At 41.3% G+C, this 18,275-nt stretch overlaps 1 long non-coding RNA gene across 1 annotated transcript in view; it reads left to right on the forward strand.

The window, feature by feature from the left end:
- The first annotated feature begins 248 nt into the window (after positions 1-248).
- The window catches only part of LOC308641051, a 60,722-nt gene continuing 42,695 nt past the window's right edge, over positions 249-18,275 (forward strand). The window contains exon 1 of the long non-coding RNA XR_014020404.1: positions 249-380. This is a non-coding gene — a long non-coding RNA (uncharacterized lncRNA). The remainder of the gene's footprint in view (positions 381-18,275) is intronic.

Below are 18,275 nucleotides of genomic sequence, written 5' to 3' on the forward strand. Positions count from 1 at the left end.
AACTGATATTGCAGATCACATATTTTAATTTGATTTTGTTATCTAAATGTTTACTGACTGGACATGATGAATGCATTTGTGTCCAATTATTTTTTGAGGACCACAGGCCAAAATACACCCTGTTGGCCTGCAGAAGATGCTTCTCAAAGGGAATAGATATGCCTATTGCTAATCATCCTGGAGAGAGTTCAGTCCTGGGGCTATAAATAAGGTCTGAGGAGCTACCTCATGACTGAAGTAAGGGAACACTTCTTTCTCTCTCCAGAGCCTGGGGCCTGTTTGGCTTGGACTCTACAGTGGGAACGTTCCTGGAGAGCTCCTGGTGGTGATGAATATTGACTCCTGCTACTGCGCCAGGCCTGGAACACAGCAGGAGATAGGTCAGTGGGGGATCTTGGGAGAGGATCTGAATTTGTACAGTCATTGGAAGTTAGCATTTGTTATTTTTCTTTCCTTTCTTTGTTCTTGAATCATCAGTCATCACTATTTACACATTATGGGCTGGTTTCTGCTAGAATAGAGGAAACCAAAGGGAAGGTTTTCATCTCACACTTGTGCCATAGAAACCAAGAGAAGAGCAGTGCCCCCTGCACCAGTCACACTCACAGTGTCCGCTGTAGTTGCCAGCAGAGGACAGGTAGGCCCTGGGAGCAGCAACCTCAGGGGTCATTGTGGCCGAGGCAGGATGTGGCTGCATGGTGGGGAGGCCTTCTTCTTCCCTCCTCCCCTCTCTCTCTCCTTCCCTCCTTCCTTTTCTCTCTTTCTTCCTTCCTTTTTATTTACTAATTTTTTAACTGGGTACTGAGGATTGAACCCAGGGCCTCACGCATGCTAAGCAAACTGTCTATCATCGAGCTACATCTCCAGCCCCCCTCCCTTCTTTTTAAAGAGACAATATATTCACACGGTCTAAAATTTTAAAAGTATAAAAATATGTACTCCATATATCTAATTGCCCAATTCCCTCACCTTCTTACTCTGTCACTGAGTTTCTTTTGAATTCTTCCAGGATGATCTTATGAATACACAAATAGATTTATTTTTATTCATCAAAAGTGTTTTAATAGGGCTGGGGATGTGGCTCAAGCGGTAGCGCGCTCGCCTGGCATGCGTGCAGCCCGGGTTCGATCCTCAGCACCACATACAAAGATGTTGTGTCTGCCGAAAACTAAAAAAAAAAAAATATATATATATATATATATATGTGTATATATATATACATATATATATATGTATATATATATACTAAAAAATTCTTTCTCTCTCTCTCTCCTCTCTCACTCTCTCTTTTAAAAAAAGTGTTTTAATATATTCATATAGTAGATATATTATTTTAACTCTATTCTATAAAAATAGAAGCATATTCTACATACTGCTCTATACCTTTTTTATTCACTTAACAATATAGTTTGGAGATCTTTGCATCATGGTCCATAAAAAGTTTCCTCATTAAAAAAAATGACTAGATGTTATTTTGTTCTATGGGGATATCATATCTTATTCAATCTTTTCCTTTTATCAACAGTGTGTATTTCATTTCCACTGTGAGCAAATGTATCTATTGAGGAAATTCCCGAACATGGACTTACAAGGTCAAAGGGTATGAGCATTTGTAATTTTTTTCTTTTTTAAATTTATTTTTTATTCTAATTTGTTATATATGACAGCAAAATGCTTTACAGTTTATATTACACATATAGAACACAATTTTTCATATCTCTGGGTGTACACAAAGTATATTCACACCATTCATGTCTTCATACAGGTACTTAGGGTAATGATGTCCAGCTCATTCCACCATCTTTTCTACTCCCATGTCCCCTCCCTTCCCCTCCCACCCCTTGATGCATATTACCATCTCAAAGTGTGAATCTATTCTTTTTTTTTTTTTTTTTTTTGGTATTTGGGATTTAATTCAGGGATGCTCTACTGTTGAGCTATGCCTGTAGTTCTTTTTCTTTTTTCTTTTTATTTTGAGACAGAGTCTCTCTGAGTTGCTGAGGCTGGCCTAATGATCCTCCTGCCTCAGCCTCCAGAGTTTCTGGGATTACAGGCATGTGCCACTGTGCCCACCTAGGACCTCTTCTTAAACACCTTTGGAAAAGTCTCTTAATGAGTCCAGGTTTCACAGTCTGAAATGTTCCCATAAATGGCTGGCCAGGGAATCCATGAAGAAAATTTATTTCAGGTAATTAATGGGTAGAACTTGCTTTTTGGGTTGGGTTAAGTTTAAATTTCCAGAGTAATGTTTATTATCATAGAACCCCTCATGACAGGACTGTCAGTTATCACCCTAAATCCATTCTTCCCTTCTTTCATAGTAATCGAAGTTCTCAATAGGCAGCAGGCAAAGGACCACTAGCTGTGGTCTTGTGTCTAATTATCACCAATGGGCTGTGAGTGGAAGTAAAGGATACAACTTTGCTTCAGATGCTTAAAAAAATAACTTTCCCTGGACTTCTACTATATTACTTTCTTAAAACTGAAACATATAGAGTCTGTGGTCCATCCTTGACCGGGCAGATGAAGTTAGTGGCCTTGGCGATGGCAGAACAATACCCTGCAGAGACTCGGGCCTTTCAATGACTATGTGGATCAGATGGACTCTGCCATTCTGTACTTGGGGTCCAGAATTAATTTTGTTTGTTTCTTTCCAAGTACTGGGAATTGATCCTCATACATGCTAAGTAAGCACTCTACCACTGAGCAACATCCCCAGTGCTGAATTCATGTTTTCTTTAAGTCATCATATTTGGAGCCCTTTTGTTATAGCATCTTAGCCATTATCCTAACATCCACCATATATATATATATGTTGGATGTTATACACACACACACACACACACACACACACACACACACACACACTTTAGGGAGATAAGTAAGAGTCTGCCAAGTAAGGTCAGGAAATCCTTTCCTTCTTTTCTTTCGATAGAGTAGAAGGTCAGCAAAGTTGGCAGAGTTGAATAGGAAACTGTAGCTCTACACATTGACGTCTTCGTCGTCTTCTTCTTCTTCTTCTTCTTCTTCTCCTTCTCCTTCTCCTTCTCCTTCTTCTTCTTTTTTTGGTTCCAGGGATTGAACCCATAAATGCTTAACCACTGAGCCACATCCCCAGCCCTTTTTTATAGTTTATTTAGAGACAGGGTCTTGCTGAGTTGCTTAGGGCCTTGCAAAGTTGCTGAGGCTGGTTTGAACTCATGATCCTCCTGCCTCAGCCTCCTGAGCTGCTGGAATTACAGGTGTGCACCTGGCCACATTTACTCCTGAACTGGCTGTCCTTGCTGAGGCCTTCTCCTCTCCAGGGTAAGGAGGGAGCTGCTGCCATGTGCTCCACCAAGGTCTCATTTTAACGAGTCTAGGTTTCACAGCACTGATATAGCCTGAGTTTAAGGAAGAAATTCCCAGTTTGCTAGAGGCTTGTAGGTTCTTCCCCTGCTTCCAGGGAGCCCTGACTCAAACTCACCTCTCAAAGATTTCCAGAGAGACCGAGGAAGATGCTGGATTTTCCATCAGTATCTCTATCCAGGGAATAAATAACAAGATGATGGAGTAGAAGGAAGACTGGCTAAGAAATTGGGTCCCAACTCTGTGATATAGACAACTCACTTCCCTTCAAGTTCCTTATCTATAAGAAAGGATTCTGAGTTGGGGAGGGGACTAGATGACCTCTAAGACACTTTTCTCCTCTGAAACTTGATGGTAGTGATTTTCAACGTCTGGTCTCCAGTCAGGAACCATCAGCTTCACCTGAGAAATTGTTGGAAATGCTTATCTTTAAAGTCCACCTCAGACCTATTGACTCAGAAACTCTGAGGTGGGGCCCAGCAGCTTGCAAACTGTTGCCCTACGGTATGGTCTTTGAGGCGTCCGGTGCCTCCTGAGCCCACATTCTGCCATGCAGAACACTGTAGCACATCAGGCCACTGCTAGGGGCTGTGCAGGTGTGCTTTGCTCCACTCCATGGTGTGCCCTTCAGATTGCACAAATTGCAATTTGGACAATTATTAAGACAGTTTTCTGGCAGGCAGCAGTCAAGTGACTTGAAGGGCCACAGTTATCTAATTGGATGGGGGATGAGACTGGCAGGGACTGGAATTTGGGGCTGTGAACTGCGGAAGTCTGATCTTAGTTGCGAGACCTTCTATACTTCTCCAAGGTGTGTGTGACAGCTACTGCTTTGACTTGAAAAGCCTGAACAGGGAGATTCCAGGGTAAGCTGCTGCTTCTCACTCATTCTCCTCCAGGAGGAATTTATTTCAGGTCCCTTGATGCAGAACTAGAAAGCCCTTTGAACCATCGCTTTACTTTACATATGAGAAAACCAAGTAACTTGCTCCATCAAGGACACAGAGAATGAGTGGCACAGCCAGGCCAGGGTAAGATGAAGGTCTTTATTAGAAGTGTAGCTCTGCATTCGCTAGCATCTCAGCCCCAATTCTGAGCATGCTTATTCTTTCAATCTCACCTCCCACATCTACCCCAACACATACACACACATATACCACTCCCACCACCACACACACACACACATACACACACTCACCCTTGGGATTCCACTGCTCCCCCTCCACACAGTAGGAGGAAAGAAACTGAAATTCAGTCTTCCACAAAGCTTACAGGACTGATGGTTACTTTTGAGGATAGACTTGGACAGTCTCAAGAGTTGCATTTTAATGGAGAACAAAGCCTCCAGGTAAGAGAAGGGTCTGTGGGCTTATTTTAGATAATCAGAGCATCTGGGGAAGGCATGTTGGGAATGGAAGATTTCCAGTTTCTCCTGTCCTGCCACATGGCCCAGTGAAGCCTATTCTGCCTGCCTAGGAGATTCCCAGGGCCCACACAGCCAACACCCATCCTCATCCCTGCCAGAACTGGGAGGTAGCAGACTTAATTCTTTAACTCAGCTCTGAGTCAGAGGTGGTCCAAGTGTCAAAGCCTAAGCCAATGCTGTCAGGGGTGAAATTGCAAAAATATCCCTTCAGGCTCCAACCACATCATCCCTGAATTAATAAGGCATAAAGCAGAAAATCAGAAATACTCCAGCAGCCTCTGCAACAGGCTTCCTCTCAAGGGACTGCACTGTTTTTGTGGCTCTGAGACCCAAGTGCGGGAAATGATGTCCTTCCCTTTCTTGTTCATGTCTCTGAACTGGGGGAAAGGATGGGGGAATCTGAAGGGGTTGAGGGAAGAATAGTGGGGTTCCCCCAACCAATCAACCATAACCATTTGGGAACTTCTAGCTGTACAGTCAATTCAAAGTCCCAGATTCAGGCCCCTCAAGGGCCAAAGTCCCAGAGGCTAACCGTAGGATCACAGATATGGGCATATTAGAGATGGTCCCAGCTAGTGAAGATATTGTAAGTTGGTATTCAATATGTTAGTTAACGATTATACCCACAATCCCTCCCAAGGGAAAATCCTCTGTTCGTCATCTCTAGAGGCTAGAGGCTACTAAGGGCATCCCTGTTTTTTACCGTGTGGCCCTATCTCCCCTTGGTCACAACTAACTGGACAGGTGGAAGTGGAAAGCTAAGCCCAAGTGTAACAAATCCATAGGCTCATCAAGGACCCACAATATGAATTAGCACAAGAAGATCTAGGATAGCCACATTTTTTTTCACTTGGGAATTTAAAAAGAGAAACACTGAGAGAATGTAATGTTTAGTAGTGGGAGCAGACATTCAAGGAATATGATTTGGAGGAAAGTGGGGCAACCATGATGAACTGTGAGCCAAAATAGTTTATAAGGTATCAGAGATTACCAGGAGCCAGCATATTAGTGGGGCTTGTATTGAGAACATGGAGCAAACATGTGGATGTGTAGAAAGAGATACAGAGTCACATGAATAGTCCAGGGCAGTGAAGGTCCACAGAAACCCTGAGGTGTGGTTCCTTGGTCCTCCTTAGATCCAGTGTGATCTCTCAGCCATACTACAGTAGGAGCCCTCTCCTTAGATTCAGTGAGAAGTCTGTCTCCCTTATCATCTCTGTATTATTTGAGGTAAACTGAATGATACTTTCTCCCTAACAACAAAAGAATCAAGCATACCCTTATCTCAGATTTTAATAAATGTGATTTAGTAGTAATGACAGTGTTGAAAGAGGAAAAGAAAGTCACCCACCATGCTTCTTCATTCAGCAAGATAATGATACTGCATATCAATCATCCCTCTACATCCATTGTAAACATTGTGTCTGAACATTTATAGACTTTTTTTCTTGTCATTATTCTCTAAACAATTCAGTAACTATTTCTATAGCTTTTACAATGTATTAGGTATTATACTTATTATTGTAAGTAATCTAAAAATGATTTAAAATATACATGAGGCTGTGTGTTGGTTATATGCAAATACTATGCTATTTTGCATAAGGGACTTGAACACTCCCATGTATTGGTACCTGTAGGGTGTTGCAGAACCAGTCCCTCCAGGATATTGAGAAGCACATACTTCTGTGCACCCTGTACATATTTGTACACAATCGCAATTATGGTGAACATACATTTTACTGGAACTTGATGGAGGTATATAGAAGGATGAGGAAGAAAGGATTCTGGGAGACCCCCATGTTTGAATGATTGTATAGAACTATGTTGTACCCCCCACTGTACCTGCTAGCTACATGTGGTTATTCAAAATTATTTTTAAAATAATTAAGATTAAAGGAGGTACGATTTTAGACTCTCGGTGACTATCACATTTTAAGTGCTTAATAGCCACATGTGGTTAATGGCTGCAATATTAGCACAGATATAGAATATTACTATCATTTCAGAAGTTCTATTGGACATTGCTGGGACAGAGCTTCCCCTGTTTCCTCAGTAGTAAATAGCAGGAGGCAAATTTATTCTCTAAATGGCCAAACAGTAAATATTTCAGGTTTTGAAAGCCATAGGTAGGTCTCTGCCACAACTATTTAAACTCACCGCTGTACTATAAAAGCAAGCACAGACAACACATAGTAAATGAGCATGGCTGTTTCCAGTGAAATTTATTTTTGAAACTTAAAAAAAAAAAAAGCACTGGATCAAATTTGACCTGCCCACCACTTCAGTGTGCTGACCGTGGCTCTGTCACATGACCCTATTGTGTTTCCTGCATAGCAGTGTCTTCCTATAATAGCATCACTATTGTTCATTGTCTTCTCCCCAATTTAGTTCATCACAGTGAATTCAACACAGACAGGTAGTGCATAATAATGAATTTTTGTTGACTCACTAAATGAATAATGGCTTTTCCATTTACTGGCATAGGGAATGATAGAGCAGAAACTGTTTTTGAGAGAGAAGATGATGATCTTCCTTAGAGACATGCTAGTTTTAGTATAATTATTTTTATTTTTCTCTGTGGAGTCCCTTTCATCACTGGCCTCCTTTAAACTTCATTAGTTTTGAGGGTAGTGATGTTTTTCAGAAGCTGGTCAGAATAACTGCTTTTTGAACCCACTGTAAGTAGAGGCCCAGCCATGGGAGAGATTTCCTGGGACATCAGTCACAAGTCAGAGTGGCAGGAAGAAGACGGGCCTGGCTGCCCCTGCTGCACATTTGTCAGTGTTGGCTTCAAGAACTATGATTCTTTTCCCATGCTGTTTGGAGTGAACTGAATTAAAAAGATCCAATCTGTGGCCCAAGTAATTACTTACTGCAGAATTTCCAAAATTGCAGTTATGCATGTGTCTCCTTCATGGCTTATACCTCATTTCCATACCACCTGAAAACATGTTTACTTAACATTTTCAACCTTTCCAAAAGGTTTAAATTAGATTGAGTCACTCCTTGCTAAAAACAAAACCAAAACTCCAGCGATTTCTTATCTAGTGAACTTCAAAGCTCCTACCACAGCCTGCAAGGTCCTACATTATCAGGCCCTTGGCTACTTACTTCTCTGACTTGGTTTCTGCTGTTCATTCAGTCCTCTCCAGCCACACTGACCGCCACCCCCCACACTCTTGCAACATTCCAAGCAAGCTGCTGCCTCAGAGTCTTGGCCCAACCTGCTGGAATGCTTCACTCCTGACACATCATTCCTCAGAGAGGACTTTCCTAAACACCCTATATAAAATAGCAACCCGGGCTGCGGATGTGGCTCAAGCGGTAGCGCGCTCGCCTGGCATGCGTGCGGCCCAGGTTCGATCCTCAGCACCACATACCAACAAAGATGTTGTGTCCGCCGAGAACTAAAAAATAAATATTAAAAATTCTCTCTCTCTCTCTCTCCTCTCTCACTCTCTCTAAAAAAACAAACAAACAAAAAAAAAAAATAGCAACCCTCTTTGTTCTTCCAAAAAACTTTTACCATCATCTTGAAAATGTTCACACTCAGAATATTAACTGGGCCCACACTACATCTTTAGAATAATTTGCGACAAATGATAGTTTTATAATAGTAAATCTTCTTTCAGTTCATGCTTTAACTCTTCATTTGTTTAGGTTTTATTTTGTTTTTCATTAAAATGTCACAATTTGTGGGTGTAGGGGTGGGTACAGGAGATTGAACCCAGGAACACTTTACTACCAAGCCATACCTACCACCCCCAACCCTTTTCTTTTCTTTTTTTTAAATTTTGAGATAGGGTCTCCTTAAGTTGTTGAAGTTGGCCTAGAACTTGCCATCCTCCTGTCTTGGCCTCCTGAGTAGCTGAGATTTCAGGCACACATCACCGCCCTGGCATGTTGTTCTTGATAAAAACCAGAAACACATCTTTTTCTTTCTTTCTTTTTTTTCTTTTGGTATTAGCAATCAAACCCAGGGGCTCTTAACCACCAGGTCATATCCCTAGCCCTTTTTATTTTTAAATTTTGAGACAGGATCTTGCTAAATTGCTTAGGACCTTGCTGAATTGCTGAGGTTGGCCTTGAACTTGTGATTCTCCTGTCTCAGCCTCTCAAGCTGCTGGGATTACAGGTGTGCACCACTGTGCCCAGCAGGGAAACATCTTTTATTAGATTTATTTCTAGATGTATAAAATTATGTTGCTTTTGTGAAGGGCATCTCTCAAAACAATTATATTACATTAGAGAATTTTTTTATGACCCCATTTTTATTTCTATTATTTGTTTCTTTCTGGTGAGTCAGTGTTATTTAAGAAGTGCTAAAAATCTACTAGCACTGAATAGAGATATTCTTTTTTTGATGACACTTTCTGATGTAATAAAAAATACTGAAAAGGAATGAAAAAGGTAGTAATTAAATATTATTTAATGTTGGTGTTTGTTGGAAACCCATTTTATGTCCCACCCATACTATACGACTCTCACACTAAGAAACATTGGTTTGTCAAATTTCACAACCACAGTGAAATGCCTTTTGGATTATGAGTTAGGCTTTGGCTTACTCCTGGGCCTATCAATGGCTCAGAGGGTGATGGAAGGGTGCTGAGTTGGGACAAATGAGTGTAAAGTGTGTCCTAGAGAGGAGGAGGATCCCAGAGTCTGGATTGGCAGAGGGATCTCCCTCCCCACGTGTTCCTGCTGCCTGTGGTGCTTCTGTGAGTAGCTGTGTACACAGAGGGGTCCCCAGGGTGAGGCCCGGAGGTGGAGAGAGCAGAGGGTAGGGGCCTCCTTGCCTTTCCCCACCAAGGGCCCACGCTGTGGGTGCAAAGCAGGAAATGGGGGCTTCTTAGAATTGTCGAAGTTTCCTGGAAGCCTGTAAGAGTTGAGACCACCTGGTTTTCTAAATCTTACTTTCTGGCGGTGTGTGGGACTTGCAGGAGGGAGCCCCCTCTGGGGACATAAGTTTACTAGTTGTAAACTTTGAGGCCCTGGTGGGAGTCAGTGTAGGGCTGGAGGAGACATTTAGCTCTGGTCTCTTCCATCTCCACTGCTATTTACAACCCAGCACCTCCCACCCTCGGCCAGCCTTGCTAGCTTGTGCTTGTCGAATCGAACTCTTCTGGGAAATATGAGTATTTTTCAGGTTCCTCCTTGTCTGAGAAACCCTTGAACTGAAGGAAGCAGGAAGCCACAGACTACTGGGTGGGCAGAGCCTACCTGGGGTTACCCACACCTCAGAGGGGAATGCAGCTGCTCTGAGTCATTGAAGATGCCGAACAAATAACACTTTCTTACATGTTCACACCATCAAAGAGGTGCTTAGTACCTGGAATGGGGGCATTGAAAGAGCATGGGCTTTGGGGCTACAAGACCCAGCTTCTGGTTCTGGCTCTTTAAACTCATGGCCATATTTTTGAGATAAACTCACTCAGTCTGTGATAACCAAATAACATAGCGGTGCCATGTGGTTCCCCTCTTTTAAAAATAATTTGTGTGGGTGAATATACTGTCATACAAAATAGTGTGCATTTGTATATGCTTTATTAATTATGGTAGTGGTAGCTGTTATAACAATTCCCCAAGTGTTTCAAGATTCAAACAGAAATGGAGATTATTTCTTACTCATATTGAGCTCAAAGTTGTTTGGCAGGTGGCTCCTTTCTCCTCAGCTATTCAAAGACCCAGGGCCCTTTCATTTTGTGGTTCTGCCATCCCCCAGGGCTTCAACAGGCAGAAGGAGAAAGAGGGCTTGGAGAAGTCATGCTCACTTCCTGAAAACTTGAGCACTAAAATGATACATATTTCCGCTTATATTCCACTGGCAAAAACTGTACGCATGGCCACACCTGGAGGCAAGAGAGGCTGTAAATACAAGCCCTGCCTCAGTCACTGTTTCCAAACAACATCTTGTACCACAGGGGAAATTGAGATGCTGGTGGTTATGCCACATATGCAAAGAAAAACCCAGAGCGCACACACCAATGTATTAATGGTGGTTATTCTTGAGGATTAAGAATAGGGAAGATAGTCTTTCACTTTGTACTTGGAACGAGCATACTCTATAAGCCCATATTTATTTTTAAAACTGAGAAGACAGAAATGGGTATGGTCCATTGTAAGGAACTGGGCAAATACATATAAGCTGTGATTTTTATCTTGTGTGCATATGCACGTGTGCTAGGGATTGAACTCAGGGCCTCAGACAAGATAAGCATGTGTTCTACCACAAGTCACACCCCCAGCTCCTTATCATTATTCTTTTGTCCATACCTGTCGTCATAAAATATCATCCAAGCCATGCAGTGACTCCCGCCTATAACCCCCCATGACTTGGGAGACTGAGGCAGGAAGATGGCAAATCAAGGCCAGCATTAGCAATTTAGCAAGACCCTGTCCCAAAATTTAAAAAACATACAAACAAACAACAAACAAACAAACAAAAAACATTGGGATATAACTCAGTGGTAAAGTACCTCTGGATTCATTCTCCAATATCAAAAACAGAAAGAAAATATCATCTTAGAAAAGAATACCCTTTCCCTTGTCCTTCACTAATAACAAACAGGTTTTAGGGTGGGGTGGTATGGGAGGAAGCAGAGGGATTTTTTTTTCCTTAAAATTTTAAGAAATATTCATACCAAAGAAGGCTTCCAAGAGGATACAAATTTTGGAATGGCAGACTTAGAAGCACCCATAATGAAACACTCCATATGCATATCTCAAACATAATGCAAAAACACCAATGTAGTTCTAAAAAAAAATCCATGTCTTACATCTTTGCAAGACATAAGGAGTACTCCAGCTTTCTAATTGTATTTGAACACAAAATATTTAATATTTTGCAAGTAGAGAATAAGAGGGAATCAGCATGAAAAGATTTATAAGCAACACTATGTATGAAGAAGCAAAATTGCAAATTCTGGCCTACTCAGCAGAAGTATATTAGAGAGACAGGGAGACAGACAAAGGGCAATAGAGAACAGGGAGAGGAGAGGAGGAGCTGTGACGGCTGGTGGCTCCTTGGCCCAGAGCAGGGTGACAGTCTTGAGAAGAATTTCAGAGTCTGGCTCTGGTCAGAATCATATGTTCATTAGACAAATTGTTACCATGTGCCTACTATAGGCTAGGACTCTTCTAGGTACTAGAAGTAGAGCCTTGAACAAATCAAAACCTCTACCCTCATGGAATTCATATTCTACAGGCAGGAGACATGATAAACAAGCAAAACTAAAAGTATATGACATGGTAAATGATGATAAGTGCTTTATATTAAAAAATAATAATAATACAGAGTAAGGGCACTAGGACATGCAAGGGAACGGGTAGGGAAGGGAGATGGGAGTGTGTGTGTTATTTCCTGTAGCTGGTCACCTGGCCAAGGAAGAACATGTAGGTAAAGAGCCATTTGAGCCAAGGCCTTAGGAAACCCATGTGAACTACTTACTGTATTTCACCACATAATTGTTGCAGATTTTATGCTAAATTATTTTGGAAAATAGTGAGGTGCAACCATTATGGGAAGATTTGCTTTTTTAAAATGAACACTTATTACTTTCAAATCATTTACTTTTGGGGCTGGGTTGGTGGCTTAGTGGTAGAGTGCTTGCCTAGCATGCATGAGGCACTGGGTTCGATCCTCGACACCACATAAAAACAAACTAATATATCCACCTAAAACAAAAGATACATAAATAAATAAATAAATCATTTACTATTAAACTGTCTTTGGTACAAGATCAGGATGCATAGAATATTCACAAGTATACCTTAAAATTGAATAGGTCCAAATCCACACACATCATTTTTTTCATGATAGTTTAGTGAATATTTTTTTAATCTAAAAAAGTTAACACATTATTGCTGTTAATTTGTGCATTATAGTCAAAATATTACACTTGAGAAAATTTACTGCAGTATTGCTAAGTATAGACTTAACAAAATTTAACCTTCTGCATCTGTGCTACTGTCATTGGTTTCGTCATCTGACGTGTCCTCCTCAGCATCGCTCATATAAGATGTGCTTACTGTTAGACCTGCAGTGCTCTAAACAAACCATCCAGTCAACTTGACTTTCAAAACTACACTAATGACACGCAGTGTGTTGAGAATTCTAAGCTTGGGGTTTGCAGTGCACAAGAAAACAAACGTGTATTCAGACACCACTGGTAAATACATTGTTGCTCTATTTACCTTTTAAGTGGCCTGACAAACAGAGTTATACCATGTGATGATTATGCAATGAAAGGTTATAAGCCAATTTTTTAACTGGAAAAACAGAGTGATGTAATTATGCGGTGACAACAAATATGCAGTAAAATACGCTAGCATGAGAAAAATGAAAGTTATCATCTCTTGAGGGTGCTATTGGTTGTCCAGTCAACATCCAGTTCTTTCTTTCTTATGTCTAACAGAACCCCACCCCACAGGCCAGGATGCAGCATGTGATCAGGAGAAAGCTGGACTCCATCTGTAACCCCAGGGGAGCTCCCAATTAGATCCCAAGCTGTTTAAGCCAATCATGGCAACCTAACCTCACTTACTAGTGACAGGTTCAGGAAGTCAACCTTAAGCCAGGTAATACATAGAGTCCTCCTGGTCACTCTAAGTAGGCAGGAGTAGGCAGATAACCTAAGTTACCCTAAACAGTTTAAAAGAAGGAATTTAGATTTTTGGGGGGGGAGGAGTTATTGTTGTTGGTTGGTTGGTTGGTTGGTTTATTCTTTTGTGATGGATGTGAACAAGGAAGCATGTTGTCACAGTTACTCAGGACATGGTGACACAGCCATCTCTGGACAATGCAGGAAGCCAGCCTGCAGATAGAACCAACATAAAGAAGAGGGCAGACTGGGGACAACTGCAGAGTAATAGAGTCAGGGCCCTGATTATTCTATGCCTGGAGCCTGCTTCCCTTCAAGTCTCCCCATTATTTGCCATGAACAAGCTCCCTACTGTCTACATCAGTTCTGCTTAGGTTTTTTTGTTTCTTGGTGCTATAAGGTTCTCAACTATGACAATAAAAATAGTAACAGCTAAATTTCAGAAGAATTACCTTGTGCCAGGCACGCTGTTTATATTTCTAATTTCGTTTGTTTTCAACAACCTCATGAGGCAAATACAACTGTGTCCTTGTTTGTAAAATGTAAGGGATTTTGCTCCAGGTCACATAGATATTAAGTGGCAGAATCAAATATTTCAAAGCTCAGAGCCTGTGCTCCCAACCAGGATAATGTTTCTATTGCCATGTAAAGCAGAGGCAAAAGAAGAGGAAGGAGCATGAGAAGCCAGAAGAGAAGATGGTGATACTCTTATTAATTTTATAATTATATGTAGGTTTGTTCTCTCTGCCTGGAACATCTTCTTCCTGGGATATCTTTTCCCATGTCCACTTCTAGAAACTTCTGTTTGTTTTTTAAGAAACTTACTTAGATGTCACCTCCTCTGAGAAGGCTTCTGACATCCAATATCCCTAAACCTCTAGTCCTTTGAGATCTCACAAAAAAATTGTTTAGATTTCTATTAGATCCCAGGGTTATATTGTAATATGCTTGTTTTCACCTCTCTCTCTCTCTCTCTCTCTCTCTCTCTCTCTCTCTCTCTCTCTTTACTAAACTCAGAACTCCTTGAGGACAAGGACTACATCTAATTCTTCCTTGTGGTTCCAGGGCTGAGCTTAGCTCATGGTCAGTGGGAGTCCAGGATCAGGAAAAGTGGGATTGAATGAAGTACGAACGCATTCATTAAGCATCACACTTTCTTGACGACACTCTGTCTTACCAGGTACTGTGCAAGGCCTTGCAGAAATGAAAAACTATAAAGTCCAGGCCTTGTCTTCTTGAAGTTCATAAACAAATTGAGGATGTCTTGGTATCTTTTATGGAATCCCAATTCAAACTAACTTAAAAGAAAAAAAAATAAGTATGGGTAAGAAGCATTTGTCTCTGGCAGATTACTTCTCACTACAGTAATAGCTTCACTTAAGATTCCACAGCTTCCAAGATTGTTATCCTCAAAATTAGTTCTCCTTTGCTGTGGTACAAGCCTGTAATCCCAGTGACTCAGAAAGCTGAGACAGGAGGATCACAGGTTTGAAGCCAGCCTCTGTAATTTAGTGAAACTCTGTCTCTGGGTTCAATCCCTAGTACTGCCTTCTTTCTACCATACAAAATAAATAAATAAGTAAAAATTTAAAAAATTAGCTGTCTTTCTATAATTTGATTCTAGATGGCTTTAATTCCTAAGGAGGAATTCATTTCCCATGTGAAAAACCTAACAGCTTCATGTTTATACCAATCACCATTAAAAAAAAAAGGAAAGAGAAAAGACACCCGTCCCTAACAACAATTCCAGAAAAGCCCCAGGAGTAATTCTCAATGGTTAAATTAAGTGACCTGTCATTCCCTGAACCAATCACAATGACTGATTGAAGAGGCCTCTCTCTGGATTTACGGGATGGGGTCAATCCCATCCAAGTAATAGGGACTATGAATGAGGAAAGGTAGGTCACTAGAGCCAAATCAAGATGGTCTTAGAAAGAATGTTAGTCAAGCAAAAACCAGTGCATGTCCTCCACAGAGATGTCCTGTACATCAATTATATGGCAAGGTTCTGAGCAATGTGTGTCTTTTTTTTTTTTTTTTTTTTTTTGCAGTGTGTGTCTTAAGAGCTTACAGTCAAAGACTAGGATGACAAGGCCAGCCATTCAGAACACATATGCTCTAGTTCTTTTGGATGTATAGGATTATGGTAGGCAAAGGTGACTTTCAGATATGTAGAAAGGGAATTTTAGGGAATCAAAATTGGAATTTTGGTTGGGGCCTAGATCCAGAAGCAATCCAATAAAGCCTTAATCATTTATGCAGATTTATTCTATATATGATCTCAAAGAAAGGCATACTAATTTTGGCAGGCACCAAGAACAGGATTATTCTCCCCATGTTACTACTGGTGTAAGCAAGGCCCAACGCAAGAGACCCCTGCTGAAGACAATTTAGTGGCGCAGCTTGCAATCCCAGTAATTTGGGAGGCTGAGAGAGGAGGATCACAAGATTTAGGTCAGCCTGGGCAACTTAATGAGAACCTGTCTCAAAGTAAAAAATAAAAAGGGCTTGGAATGGTGCTCATTGGTAGAAGATCCCTGGGTTCAATACCCAGTACCACAGGGAGAGACCAAAAAAAAAAAAAAAAAAAAAGAGAGACACCTGCTAAGAGTCACTCACCCAGAGACTGAGAAGCCCAGCGTTCTACCCTCCAGGACTATGCACTTCTCCTCTCACCCACAGCAAAAAAGAAGTCTGGGGCTAGATATCACCAGGCAGCAACGGTAGCAGAACCTCAGGACCAGCCTAAAGAGAACTTTGGATGAAGCTGTAAAAGCAGTCATCAAGGCAAAGAGCCTTGCATAATGGTTAAGAGCAGAGACTCTGGAGTCAGACAGCCTTGGTTTTGAATCTGTTTCGTGACTTAGCATGTTATCTTGAACAAATTATATAACTTCTCTGAGCCTTGGTTTCCTCATTAGTTTAACAAAGTGGAGAACAATACCTACTTCGATGGATGGGTAATGAGGTCTGAATGAGGCAGTGAATATTAAGAAGGCAGAGCAATGTCTTTCCAAAGAGATGATGAATAAATGTGATTTTGAGGACAGTACAGACTTACAAATTCTGGTTCCATCACAATTATTGCATTGCATTAATTCTGAAGTGTACTTTTCTCACTGCCCACCTCTTAGCATTGTAATGTGGTTTTATTGCCAGTGTCTCTTTTTATCCTTTTTCTTTGTGGTGCTGAAAATCAAACCCAGGGCTTCCTGCTTGCTAGGCACATGCTCTATCACTGAGCTACATTCCCAGCCCTTTTTAAAATTTGTATTTTGAGACAGAGTCTCAAAGTTGCTGAAGACTGACTTTGAACTTGCCATCCTTCTGCCTCAGCCTCCCAAGTAGCTGAGATTACAGGCATATGGAACTGTGCCAGTGTCTCCTAACAGTATATGAGATAATAGTGTATCTTTACAATCAGTGTCTTTTATTAGGCAAGTTGCTTAGTCCTTTGGTACCTTTCAGTTTCTTCAATTGTAAAATGGGGATATTAATAGTATCTACTTTATGTTGGTTATATTGGTGCACACCTATTATCCCAGTGTCTTGGAAAGCTGAGGCAGGAGGATCACAAGTTCAAGACCAGCCTCAGCAGCATAGCAAGACCCTGTCTCAAAATTAAAAAAAATAAAATTAAATTAAAATGTCTGGAAATTTAACTTAGCAGTAGAGTGGCCCTGGGTTCAATCCTCTGTGCCACAAAAAAAGAAAAGGATGTATTTTATAAACTTGTTGGGAAGACTAAATTAGATTTGCTTTGCAAGTTTCTGGCACATAATAAAAGCTTAATAAACTCCAGTTTTTCCTATTATTATTATTATTATTTCAGACCAGTTAATGTTAATGGGGGTAGTGGGAGCTGCATAGGCTGAGCAGCCAGAGGCAGAGGTAATCTGAGAGGCTGTGCAGAGATGAAGGTTGATGTCTGTGGGGCAGTGATTTAAAAGTTGAGTGTGAGGAATGGTAGTCAGGAATCCAACAAATGGCCATGAAGTGTGGGGTGGGAAAGGGCATATGGTTTTCAGATGGAGACAGCTACCATGTTAGGGTACCAAGTGTGTGAGCAATGGGAATGGATTGGTGGGTTAAAAGGAGTGGTCCAGCTGGGCTAGCTGGGCTACATGTTCTCTTTGGACTTTGTGTTCTTTGACTATAATAGATACCACCTTTAAGTTCTTGCTATATGCCAGTGCACTGTGCTAAATGATAATTACCATGTCATAAAATTTTGTGATCAACCCTATGAGTTAGGTGATTTTATTAGGTCAATTTTATAGAAGAAACTGAGGTTTAAAGAGATAAGTTCCCATGTTCAAAGTCACATGGCTTTTAAGTGGCTGAGCTAGAATTTGAATCAGGTTTCTTTTTTTACATTTTTTCTGGCATCTAAGTCCCTCTGTCACGCTGCTTCTTGAATTCAGTTCTTTGGCATCTCTCAGTATAGCTAAACCAATTTTCCTCCCTCTTCCACTCTGCCCCCTCCATCCCAGGTCCCCACTTCCCAAGCCCACAAATGCCAAACTCAGAAGTCATCTGTTTTGCCAAAATTCTGTTCCGATTTGATAAACTCTAGCCAGGCCAGCTCACTCAGCATGATTCAGCCAGAGAGAATAGGGAGGCTGCATGCCCAGCATGCCGACTGTCTGAGCTCAGGCAGGATGGGCGGTGCTCAGGAACCTCAGCCTGACAGATGGCTCCAGTCGGCTGTCTCCATGGGCCTAATGCCAGGGGCAGAGCTCACTCTCAGCAGGAGAGAGAGGCGGGAGCCAGGTCATGTGAGTTTCACATGCATAGATGTGTGTATGTGTGTGGGAACATAAGGAACATATGTACATATGTACATATGCAGGAGTGAGTTGTGTGTGATCCAGATGCACATTTGTATGTGGCCAGTTTGT

The sequence above is a fragment of the Spermophilus citellus genome (genome assembly GCF_964194105.1).
Source record: "Spermophilus citellus genome assembly, chromosome: 2".
Taxonomy (NCBI): Eukaryota; Metazoa; Chordata; class Mammalia; order Rodentia; family Sciuridae; genus Spermophilus; species Spermophilus citellus.